Source organism: Sciurus carolinensis, chromosome 8, assembly GCF_902686445.1.
Source record: "Sciurus carolinensis chromosome 8, mSciCar1.2, whole genome shotgun sequence".
NCBI classification, from domain to species: domain Eukaryota; kingdom Metazoa; phylum Chordata; class Mammalia; order Rodentia; family Sciuridae; genus Sciurus; species Sciurus carolinensis.
In genome coordinates this window covers 71,424,877-71,437,764 of record NC_062220.1, presented here as the reverse complement: position 1 = coordinate 71,437,764, position 12,888 = coordinate 71,424,877, and the positions used below count along the sequence as shown (strand labels likewise).

At 34.0% G+C, this 12,888-nt stretch overlaps 1 protein-coding gene and 1 pseudogene across 1 annotated transcript in view; one reads left to right on the top strand and one right to left on the bottom strand.

The window, feature by feature from the left end:
* Positions 1 to 12,888, top strand: part of Immp2l (inner mitochondrial membrane peptidase subunit 2) — an 892,224-nt gene that overhangs the window by 740,638 nt on the left and 138,698 nt on the right. The gene's annotated exons all lie outside the window — the stretch shown is intronic.
* The window catches only part of LOC124990471 (prefoldin subunit 3-like), a 137,934-nt pseudogene continuing 127,983 nt past the window's right edge, over positions 2,938 to 12,888 (bottom strand).

The following is a 12,888-nucleotide window of genomic DNA, read 5'->3' as shown; positions in this document are numbered from 1 at the left end:
TAAGTAGTTGTCAGAGACTATCTGGGTTACTAAGCCTAAAATTTTTACTATCTGGCCCTTTAGAGAAGAACAAAACAAAATAAAACAAAAAATTGTTGCCCTCCTGCTTAGAGGAAAGATGACTAAAAAATCTGGATGAAGAACTTTCTGAACAGTCTCTTTAGTTTGTATATTTGTTTCTAGTTGTGCTTTAGAATACAAAGTTTGGATATTAGGCAAAAGTGTCTCTCTGGTTCTCATGATTAATTACAGGTTGATGTTAACAAATGTGCATGTATGGTTGCAGAAGAAAGATCAATACATATTTTCAGAAGGTGTTTCCCATAATATGAAGTTTGTTTCTTATATTTATCTTCATCATATGTTCTTAAGGGCATTGGAATAGTTAATTGAAAGTAGTAGAAATTCATACAATATAGGATACACAGTAGCTGTAATCAAGTGTGTGAAGGACTATCTGTGAATAAAGGGATTAAATATATTTGTCCTTTAAGTTCAACTAAAATACACTTTGGCTATTAAAACCCAGGTCCCTGTTCCTCCCTTCTCTTGGAACAATTAATCACCCTCTCTTCTGTGCTTCTGAAATACTTAGTACAAAGTACTTTTACAGCATTTATCACATGGCCTTATATGTAACTGTATACACATTTGTCTCCCCAATCGATTGTGAAATCCTTGAAAGTGAAGACAGTATTTTATTCATCTTAGCATCCCCGTCATGGCCTCAGTACCCGGCTCATGGAAGAAACTTAAATGCTTGATGAATGAATGTATATCATAACCCCAGAGGGCATAGGAAGGACCATTGAGAAATCTCAGTAAAAAGAACTTTGTAATAGCACTGGCAACCAATAGAAAAGTCTCCTAAACAATGTGCATAGTCATCGAAGACAAGATCTTAGGGTTAGAACACCTGGGTTTGTATTTTGACTAGGCAGTTTAATAAGTGTGTTTGGTGGTTAACTTAATCTCTGAATCTCAATTTCCTCAAAAAGGAAATGATAACTGGGTGCAGTAGCATACTCCGGTAATCCCAGCAGGAGGTTTGTAAGTTTCAGGATAGCCTCAGCAACTAACAAGTCACCGTCTTAAAGTTTTTTTTTAAAAAGACTTGGAATTTAGCTCAATGAAAATTGCCCTGAGTCCAATCCTCAGTACCAATCAATCAATCAATCAATAAAATAAAAAGAAGATGATAAGAGAATAGCAGTTTTGTAAGTGAACTATAGACTTAAATATCCCCAAAACATTTTCAAGGGGTCTATTAGGTCAAAATTATTTTTTAAGAATGCTAGAGCATTTTTAACCATTTTCACTGTGTTGATATGGACACTGATGGAACGAAAGAAATGGTGGGAAGACAGCGCCTTAGCAAAAACCAAGGCAACAGCACCAAGATGAACAAGCTGTCATTTTGTCCTTATCATGCACTGGCATGAAAAAAGACATGCCTGTTTTAAGAATGCTCTTGATGAGTAGGAAAATTATTGATTTTATTTAATCTTTCAGTACAATCTCCTCTTAAAACTTTCTGTGATTGAAATGAAAATTATGAATAAATCATTTCTGCTACATTTTGGAGTACTATGGCTGTCCTGAGGGCAAGTACTTGTGTTGTTGCCAGCTGAACTTTCTAACCACATTTTTCATGAAATACCATTTCATTAGCAGGAATGACTGAAAGACTATAGCTATTCAGACTCTGGCTATATGGCAAATATTTTATCACACATTAGCAAAGCAAACCTTTCACTTTAAGGAAAACTACTAATAATATTTGATGCCAGTAATAGAACTATGCTTTTCAGCAAACTTTTGAATTTCGGAAAGTTTATATCCTCCACCATTAGCTTGAGAGCTTTTCAATGCTTAAAAGACCTTCCTTCCTTCCTTTCTTTCTTTCTTTCTTTCTTTCTTTCTTTCTTTCTTTCTTTCTTTCTTTCCTTTCTTTCCTTTCTTTCCTTTCTTTCCCTTCAGTATCACTGCTTTAATTATACAAAACACAAATACAAAACATTGCACAAGTATACTTTTTAGCACATGGAGATAGAATAATACATCTGTATTTTTGCCAGAATCTATATCATCTAGTACTTGCCTTTGTACCAATGGCTTTCCTCAGGGATTTTTTAAAAACTATTCCTATGAAGTTTTTACATGAATAAAAAGTTCACAACTCTTTTCAACCATTGCAGATATCCCTGTTCCAGATATCTTGAAGATCTATTATGAAATACAATATCACCTTAGCTAAGAGTTTTGAAATGGGTAATATTATTTTGCATTGGACATTATCTCCCTTATATTATCATTGTACAGACCCTGGGCACTTACCTGGGGTTATAAGTACTCTCTCAACTGCCCTCTAACTATGCAGGAAGGCAAATTGCCATTTTCTGAAAAGTCCAGAATATCTTTATAGTTACTGTTTAAGCAATAACTCATGAAACCTTACTCACAGGAGACAATGACAACTAAGGAGCATAAAAGTCCTACAAGTACTACAGAAAAACAAGTTTACAAATATTGAAACTGTCTTTCTTTCCTCGCTCTAAAGTGGTTTAACCACATCAAATGAGAGTAAGATCTGTCAAAAAAGAAAAAGTAAACTGCGCTAGTGCCCAACATTCAGCCTCTTATAGCTACCTCACAGTTTTTGGCCAACTTCAGTTATGAGTTATGTTTTGATAGACAATTAAAAAATAAATAAATAAAATTATGAAAGCAACATTAAATTTGCTGAAAAATATAGTCTGTTTTATAAGACATTTGTAACCAATTTTATTTTTTTAAATAAGTAAAATGCTGTGTATCTTTTTAGAGTTTTAATCATTGTTGCTGTTAAAAAAAAAAGTCCAAGTTATGTCAGTCTTAAGAACAAATACTGGAGTATTTAAAATGTTTGTAAAACTGATCCATATTTTTAATTGAGCATTATGCTTTGTTCCTGGTAGAATCATCTTTGTTTCTTTTCTTTACATTCCAGTTATAAATGCTTAATCTGAATAAAGTCAAGGTGTTCCTCAAGAGAATCCAGATGCTTTTTACCAGATGATAAATTCTTTCCAACAATGCCTGAGCTTCCTCAACATCATATTCAAGCATTACATTAGCCCTAAAGAACAGACAAACTTGTTGAGTAGGAGGAATGGAATTTTGCAGTACAGGTTATCTGCCAATAACAATCTGGTCTCCAGCAAATTGGTGGATTCTTTTTCTTTCTGCATGTATTTTAGGATTTCCAAAGTCTGCTTAATTTCAAGAATCTGACCTTTTAGCCTCCTTATCTTTTGAGCAAGCTTGAGTTCCATAAACTTATCTTTGGTACTATTCATAGAGCTTCTTTAGTATTGTATGTGCACTCTCATTCCAGGCTATTTCTTGAGGAATCTACATCTTAAAAAAAAAAAAAAATATATATATATATATATATATATATATATATATATATATTTTATATACAGCCTCAGGAATCCCCAGGTAGAAACATGGTTGATTTTCTGCAGACACTTCTTCTAAGCCACAATTTTCCTTAATGGTCAATTTCTTGAGACTCTTTAAAAAAACCTTTCTGGAGAGATTGCTGTTGATATAAATATTATTTTCATTTGGTACTAAGGATTGAAATCAGGGGGACTCTACCACTGAGCTATATCCCTACATTATTTTTTATTTATTTATTTATTTATTTATTTTTATTATAAACAAATGGGATACATGTTGTTTCTCTGTTTGTACATAGAGTAAAGGCATACCATTTGTGTAATCATAAATTTACATAGGGTAATGTTGGTTGATTCATTCCCTACATTATTTTTAAATTTTACTTTGAAATAGGGTCTCACTAAGTTGCTGATGTTGACCTTGAATTTGAGATCCTCCTGCTTCAGTCTCCTGAGTCCCTGGGATTACAGGCATGTGCCACGATGCCCTGATAAATATTTTTACATATCATATCATGAAATAAGACAACATTTGGGAGTTCTGTATAACTTAATGAATGGTAATTTTCCAAGTGGCCAATATGTAATGTTCCTAAATTACTCATAGGTAAAGATTCATTAAAAGTACAACATGGATGTGCATCAACACTAAAAGATTTTCATGTAATCATCATTTCATTATGTTCATTGATAAGATTTCAGATTCCACGTTTGCACCTGTTTTTAAAGAAACTACTACTGTCAGATTTTGGTGTGGTATCAAAGAATATATGCCATTATTTGAAAAGACTCTTAAAATGTATCCCCCTTTTCCAACTACTTGACTGCTATGTGAGGACAAACTTCATGCACTTCAAGCAAAGCAACATTTTCCAACAGATATGAAAATTTAGTAGTCTTCTATTAAGACAGACATGAAAAAGAGTTACAAAAATTAGTACATTTGTAAAAAATGTAAAGCAAAGCTGCTATCTTCACTGATTTTGGTTTGGGGAAATATATTTATTTATCATGAAATTTTATATTAATGTTAATGGGTTTATCATTTTTTACCCAAAATGTTTTAGTAAACATTTTTTAATTTATCAGGTTTAGTTTCTAATATGGCAAATATGAATACATACAAGTCACAGAACACACTATATTCCTTAAATTTAAGAGTCTACACACACAAAGTTTGAGACCCACCAATGTGGGGGAAAGGTATTCTCATTTACTTCAGGAATATTAATTGGTACAAACTCTTTGGAAACAATTTGCCAATGTCTATTACCACTTAAATTCATAAGCCATTAATTCAGTAATATAGTATAATATTGGTTATAATAGTAAAATAAAAAGAAAATAAGGATTATACAAAACACACAAAGTTGGTTAAATAAGTACATCCAAAAAGTGAAATTAGTACACATTTTACAAACATTTAAAATAGTTATTTGTGTAGGACTATGCAAAAATTGTCAAGTTATGTCAATTATTAAAAAACTGCAGAGAAATTTTAGTGTGATCCCATTTGTATATCTACAATTAATCTCTTTATGGAAATAAATACCATGAAAGTGGGAGTAAGAATTATAGTAGGGAAAATGATTAGGGATTTAAGAAGAATAGAAGGAGACATTTATTTCATACTCTTCCATATTTTATTAAAAAATTCGTGTGGGTGACAATACTTCTCACTATAATGAAAACTGGTTAACCTTGTAGGGAATGGTTGTAGTATAAGTACAGTGTTATGTATGAAAATATCACATAAACAATGAAAGTTGGTCAGACAGGTAAATGACTGCTCTGGGTATTAGTGTGGTCTCATCAGTAATTTGTTCTCTAAGCAATTACTGAATGATAACTTGATAGGAGCATCATAGATTGAAATTTGGCTTCTGAGTATATTGAACTGAATAGCAGGGCTGAATTCTGATATTCTTTGAATGAATGATCATAACATTTTGAGAATGGAACTTGCATACCAGACGTCTTCCCCCAAAGTTTCTCTCTAAGCAACTTTAGAATCTTCAGAACTTCTTTTCTATCCATTAGTTTTCATAGCATTCACTTTCCCCCCTCAATATGTTTCAAAGTATAGAGGGGCTACTGAGACAAATAGGCAAATATTCACTTAGTTCAATATTGTGCTGTAGTAAGAAGCAGTTTTGTTTTGTTTGTAAAGCTATGACAAGAATTTAGTGTATTAGTTTTATAAATTGGAAGTTATTTAGTAGAATGCCCCATTCCTAGGGTAAGCTTCTTTTTTAATTTTTAAAATTTTATTTGTTCTGATTAGTTGTGCATGACAGTAGCTGCATTTATACATTTTGATCGATCATACATAAATAGAGTGTAATCTCTCATTTTTCTGATTATACATATTTCTTTAGGATATACTTAGGCTTTGAGATATATGATGCAATTTGGCTTGTTACAATAAAGGATATCCCACATTTTGTAGTTCCTTAAAATCAATTAGTGATAGCCAATATTGCTTTTTGGATAGTTAAGAAATATGATTGCACAACCATACACAAACTCATGTCATCTGTATGTGCAAATTTATTTTCATAAAGCAGGACCAAGGTCATTGCATGAAAAATGGATGGGCCTTTCTGGGAGTAAAGAAATTAATAATGTACCCCAAGCAACTTGAAAAAAAAAAAACAATTCAATTTGAATAATGTTGGGAGATACAGTACACCAGTCTTATTCCTTATTTTTTTTTAATTAATGAGTTGAGATACAGAAAACTCAATAAGAATTACATTAAAAACTCATAAACATTGTTCACATCTTCCTTTCCCATCAGTCATGTTCATAAAATGGGAATTTCTATTTAAATGGTAGTTAATAAAATAGAATTTTATTTAGTGAATTAAACAACACACGGGTTTTTGCACTTACCCTCCAAACATTTATTGAATGTCTGCACTATACCAGACCCTGTGCCCTCTACTGAGCCCCTGTCTTGAATAAAAGGCATTTCCTGCCTTCTGTGAGTACCATGGTTAGTGACAAAGTGGACATAGATGCAAAGAAATGAGGAGTAATACAGAGAAATGAGAAGAGCGTGGGCTTTAGAGGTTAAAAAAAATTAAATCTTGCTTTACTTTTCTGAAGGATATCATCTGTAAAATAAGAATAATATTGTCATTGCATGGGTTTTTGTTGTTGTTATTGTTTTGTACCAGGAATTGAACCTTAAACCCAGGGGTGCTCAACCATTGAGCCACAACTCCAGCCCTTCTTTATATTTTATTTAGAGAAAGGTTCTTGCTAAGTTGCTTAGGGCCTCGATAAGTTGCTGAGGCTGGCTTTGAATTCGCAACCCTCCTGCCTCAGCCTCCCAAGCTCTGAGAGTACAGGCATGCATCACCATGCCTTTCTCATTGCATGTTTTTTTTTAAGGATCCGAGAAAACATTCAAACCACGGAGCTTTGCCCTAATTGTCATCATATGAAACGTGTGTTACCATTAAATTATATTATGAAAAGAACAAGAAAGAAAGAGGATTAATTTGGTGATGAAGATTGATAAGGAAACAGTCCTTCCAGGAAGAAGTGTTTAGGATAAGGAAGTGTCCGCATCAAAGAGGGAGTCCAGAGAGAGAAGGTCTCATGCACAGAGGCATGGAGGGAATTTGCACTATAGTCTGAGGAGCTGAGTAGTTTGGGTAGGTTGTAGCCTCCAGTGTGGAGGTGGTAAAAAAAGGAGTTGAAATGAAGATGCAGAATTAGTGGCCATCAATCACAGAGGACCTTGTACTTACTTCAAATGATTTAAGACTTTAAGCAGAAGTATGGTGAATGAAGATAAATAGATTTAAGCTGTATTTCGAAGGTCTAATTTATAGGATTGAGTGAACATATGGGACTAAGAGAAGAGAAAGGAGGAGACTTCCAGATTTCTGGTTCAGGTAAGTCATTATTGGTGTCATCAATCAGAAAAGAGAATTTAGGAGAAAAAGTCTTGAGAAGAGAATGATAAATTTCATTTGGGTGTTTTAAATTTGATTTGTCAGGACCCTAGACAGAAAAAGACCTGGAGTAGAGACAACATTTGAATGATAAACATTCAGACAGGATTCCCGAGTTTCTGTCCTTGGCTGTGTTTTTCACTGGCTTTGCAACACAAATTATACCTTTCCTTGTTCTCAAGGCATTTAAATAAGCTTAATGTTATAATTAGGAGGTCTTATAAATGTCTGGGTTTTAGATTTGAATTTTCTCACAAATAAGATGCAAATGAAAAATAACTACCCCACACCAACCTCCTTCATTGAATTGTTTTAAGGCTTACATTTTTTGATACTTTTAAAATCCCTTAAACATATTGCATATATATATATATAAAGAGAGAGAGAGAGAGAGAGAGAGAGAGAGAGAGAGAGAGAGAGAGAGAATTATAGATTTAGCAACTAAAGAATTAAGTTAGATTAATTCCAACAAACATGGAGTTGTGAGTAAATTTCACTGGTAAGGGCTCTATTTTTAGTTATATTGTAAAGCATAATAATTTATTCTAATATATAGCATAATTAGAAGTTTAGGCCAAGTCAAACTTCTTTTATCTAAGTATTGACTACTCACTATCTCTTTGACTTTGGGCAAGTTATTTAACCTTTTCTACAAAATGGAGAGTATCTACCTCATAGGTTGTTGTGAAGATGAAATGCATTAGTGTATTAAAACATACAGGATAGTGACTAATGCATAGATATTTTTACTGTATCATCAGAAACAGTATCAGTATCATAATCATTTATTATCATCAGAAGGCAGAATTTTAGTGCAGGAGGGATGTTGGAGATAATCATATTGGTTTTCTGCAATCCCACAGTGCTGGGGATTCAAACCCGGGCCTCAAGCATGTGAGGCAGGCACTCTACGTGATGGGCTATATCGCCAGCACATCATATTGGTTTTATAGATGGGGAAAAGGGAGCCTAGAAAGGTTAAAAATATATGTTCAAGGGTACACAGCTAATGAAAGAGCACTGAGGCCCAGGGACTTCACAGCTCATTGCGTTTCCTGCTGCCCTGTGTTAAAGTAGAAACTGTGCCTTTGTAACCAGTTTAAGTTAAATAGAATTTTCATTGATAATTAGCATGTCTTATAGTAGACAATAGAATTGCAGTGTCCTCTTTTATTGATGAGTTTGTCAATGGTCAGACGCTCCCTCTCCACAAATGTCAGTTCAAGTTTAGCATTAACTATTATGTGTGTGTATATATCAGATATATTTATAACTTACATATATGTTTGAATAATGTTTAACAGTTCCTCAGGGATGGTTTGCAAACTGTCTAGTGTACAATGGGAAATAAAATAGTAAGATTCTATGAAGGCAATTTATTTATATACCCTCAAATTTATAATTTTTTTCTGATTTATTAAGTAAATGGAACTCATACCTTGAGAGGAGATTTCCTTATTTTGTAAGTGTATGGTGCATATTCACCCTCAGGCTGAAGTTATTGAACATTTGAACATATGCACACAAAACACTGTGATAGCATCACAGCATATTTAATAATACTCAAGTTTCATATAAAATATTTTTACCTGAAAAGCCCAGAGCATTTCATAAATATAGATACTGTTAATCAAAGACTTGAATAAATAGATGGATTTTGTATTGTGCCCTGAAGATAAGTAGATTTGAATTCTTATTGAATTTGTGTAGTCTGTTCTAGGAGTTAGGTTGAGGTGATAAAAATGAGCACAGATTTTTATCATCTACACATAATAAGTGATGCCAAATGAAACATTTGAGAATGTTACCAGAAATAAACAACAGCTGAATTGTCAGACCCTAAATACGAAAGACACGATAGAGATGGCAAATTAAGTAAAACAAAATTAATAATAAGTTAAACAAATATTAGGTGATATAGAGGAATAAAGAGAAAAGTTGAAATTGGTCTATTCGGCATGCATTTTTACTGTCTTAATTTAAGTATACAATGGAAATGAAGTTATAGTTTCACTTGAAAGATATAGCTTATAATGATTATTTAGGAATTTCACCCAGTTCTTCAGTTTAATTTGCATTTCATTCATTAGTCCCATGGCTAGCTCCTTTAACTCTAAAATTCATATGAGTTTTTGTGGCAGGACATTTTGTTTAGTAAATTGTTAGAGCTTGGTGTACTAAAACCCACTATGTGGTTGCTGTGACCACTATTTTTCTTACTTTGTTATCATGGCACCTTGGGTTTGCACAGAAATGTAAGGTGTCCACCATCACATTAATGGAGTTGCTTTTCTTGCCTCTATCTCATTTTCCCAAACCTCCTTAGTGCTTTTCTCCACATTTCTAATTATTTCCAAGTATATGTGCATCATATTTGCATAGGGGTAATGTCCATATCATACACTATACACTTGGCCATTAAAACTTCACTCAATTCCATCTCAGCCTCACTTCCTTCCAGCCCTCGATGTCTCCCAAATGATCATTAAGCTACTTCTCTTCTCCTTTCACCTAACCGTACTATAATTTCCATGAAGTTCCTGCCTAAGTCCTAGTTTCTTCAAGAAGTCTTTGGTGATGTTTTTTCTATCATAATCCTAGAGTACCCTCGCAGTATCTGACAGTTGAGCAATTATTGTTCAGTGTGGTTTTATGAAATTTTTCTATTAACTCAATTATATTTTCACTTTCCAAAGGAGAAAGACCATGTGCTCCATTTGTGTAACCCACATGCCAACTATCCTGGTGAGGAGAAAACAGATTAAGCATCATAATAAATGCCTGTTGACAAGTTAAATACTGTGAAAGCATTGTGTCTTATGTTAGTTTTGTACTCACAATACCTATTTTTAATGCGGTTTCATTTCCGAGTGATCAATTTTTAGAAATGATTTTCATGAAGTGTATTTTAATTATATTTAACACTATACTTGAAAATTGTGTTTTGAAGATTCAAAATAGTGGGTTAGAGAAAGGCTACATTGATCCAAGTAATGGGAGTACTGCTTCTCAGTGAAGAGGGTAGAAGAGGGATTTCACTAAAATTTAATATTGAAGAGTCAGAGTGTCCTAGAAATCAGATATTTGGGTGCATTGAACAACTAACTAGAAAGAGTACATTGGAGCCAAGTTGATTATGGCAGGGGCACTGGTTGTACAGAGGGGGAGGGATAACACAGATAGAGAAACACATTGGATAAATTTGGCATAGAAAAAGCTGCAGATCAGAAAAACGACCTGAACTTAGCTGATCTGGAGGCTGACCCATGAACTGGTGTTCTCCATGTTTCTCAACTGGCAATGAAAAGCTAAGGCAGGAACCATCTTGAGGAGGTCAAGCTACAGTTTGCTGCTGCAGAAATGTGAGAGATGAAAGCAAACATTGTCATACTGCCCCCAACAAGCTCTTTCAAGTGTCATAGGGTGTACCTAGCAGAACATGACTGAAACAGGTACAGAGAAGATTGTGCCCAGAGGGGATTCAAGTCAGAAAAATGGACAGGAGTGCAACTTGCTTTCCTTTTGAGTCTGATGGCTCCGATGACCAACTGAAGTGTCCAGAAAACTGAAGAGGCAGGTGTGACACACTCAGTAACTAGGCCTGGGGAGACCATATTCATGGGTATCAGACTGTGTGGTGAGTTGTCTCCCCTGCCTTGTGAGGAAAATTCTTGGGAGGCTCCCGAGATCCAGACTCCCAGCAGAGATAGGCAACTGCCCCACTCTAGGGGTTGTGTTGATTTAATCTTTCCAAAGCAGATACCACCCTGCAATGCCCCTAAGACCTGGTTAAACCTAAGTCCCAGCCTTCATAACTCCCTTCACAGAACTGCAGCAACCCCAGCCTGGGAGTACACCCATTTGACCTGTCCGGCCGAAAGTCCCATCAGTAGTACTTCCCATTTCATCCTACCTTTACTGGTGATCTGAGAAGGTAAACTGAGAGCTGTTTCATCCATCTTCAGTTTTAGGCCACTTCAGCTGGCAGCTTGGTTAACACCCTCCAGCCCTTGTTCTCTTTATATCAGTATATATCCCAAGAGAAAACAACATATAGTTCAGCATAAGCAGTGACCATCCATCCTATTTGGCTCTTTTTATAACCTCATTAGAGACAGTTCTCTCATTTTTCATTGAGAACCCCCTATACCAACTTTTTTTTAAAATTCTCACTGTGCTGATTAGTTCATGGACATTACACACACACACTCACATACATATACATATTTCTTTTTCTCATTTTTAGCATTTTTTATAATAGAAATTTTCCTTTAAAAGTTTGGAGGTTTTTGGTTTGTTTTTTTTTTTATCTAATTTTGTTTTTGCTTCTTTCTTTATTTTGTTTTTCTTTTTCTTCTCTCTTATCCTACTGTCAACCAAATTTTCTTGTTCTCTGCAAATACAGGAAACCCCAAATAGACAATATCAAAAAACTCTTTCCATGTAACATTATAATTAAAGGATAAAATTTTAAAAGACTCAAGAGAAAAAAACATTAGGTCACATTTAGAGACAAGTCAATCAGAAACTCCTGATTTCTCAGTGCAAACCTTAAAATCCAGGAGGACTTGAAATGATGTGTTCCAAGCCCAGAAAGGAAATAACTATCAATGAAGATTTCTATTGCAAAGCTATCCTTCAGAATTCATGATGAAACAGAAACCTTTCAAGATAATCAGAAACTAAAAGAATTCATGATGATTAAATGAGCACTACAGAAAATACTAAAGAAATACTTAAAGAAATAAACAAACCCTAGAGCTTACAAGTGAACAAATCTCACTTGAAAAGTAGTCAAACAAATGAGAAATATGAATAAACATTAGAAAAAGATCACAATGGCAGGAATTAATAAACATCTCTCTATTAAAACACTGAATGTAAAAGGTCTTAACTCACCAATTAAAGGACATAGACTGGCAGAATGGATTAAAAATAAAACCCAAGTATCTGTTGTTTGCAGAATAAGATGCAAGGTATTATATCATTTTGTTTGTTTGTTTTTGCTAAGAGTTGTTTTATGGCCTAAAATATGCTCTATTTTGGAAAAGATTCCATGAGCCACTGAGATCATAATGTGTATTCAGCTGTTGTTGGATGAAATGAAATATTCTATGGATGTCTATTTGGTCCATTTCATTTATAATATTTTTCAGATCCAAAGAGTCTTCACTGAGTTTATGTCTTCAAAACCTATCTATTGATGTGTTGAAATCACCCAGTATTTTAATTGTACTGGAGTTTTATCTGAATTTTTAATTCATGTAGTATCTATTTTATGTAATTTGATGCACAAATATTTGGGGCAAAAATACTATCATCATATATTTTCTGGGTGACGCGTTCTCCCTCTGACTAATTTTGACTTGAACTCTGATTTGTCAGATGTGAAAGTGGCTAAGCCTGCTTGTTTCTGGGCTCAATTTGCATGGTGAATCTATCTCTATCCTTTCACTTTCAGCCTATGACTGTCC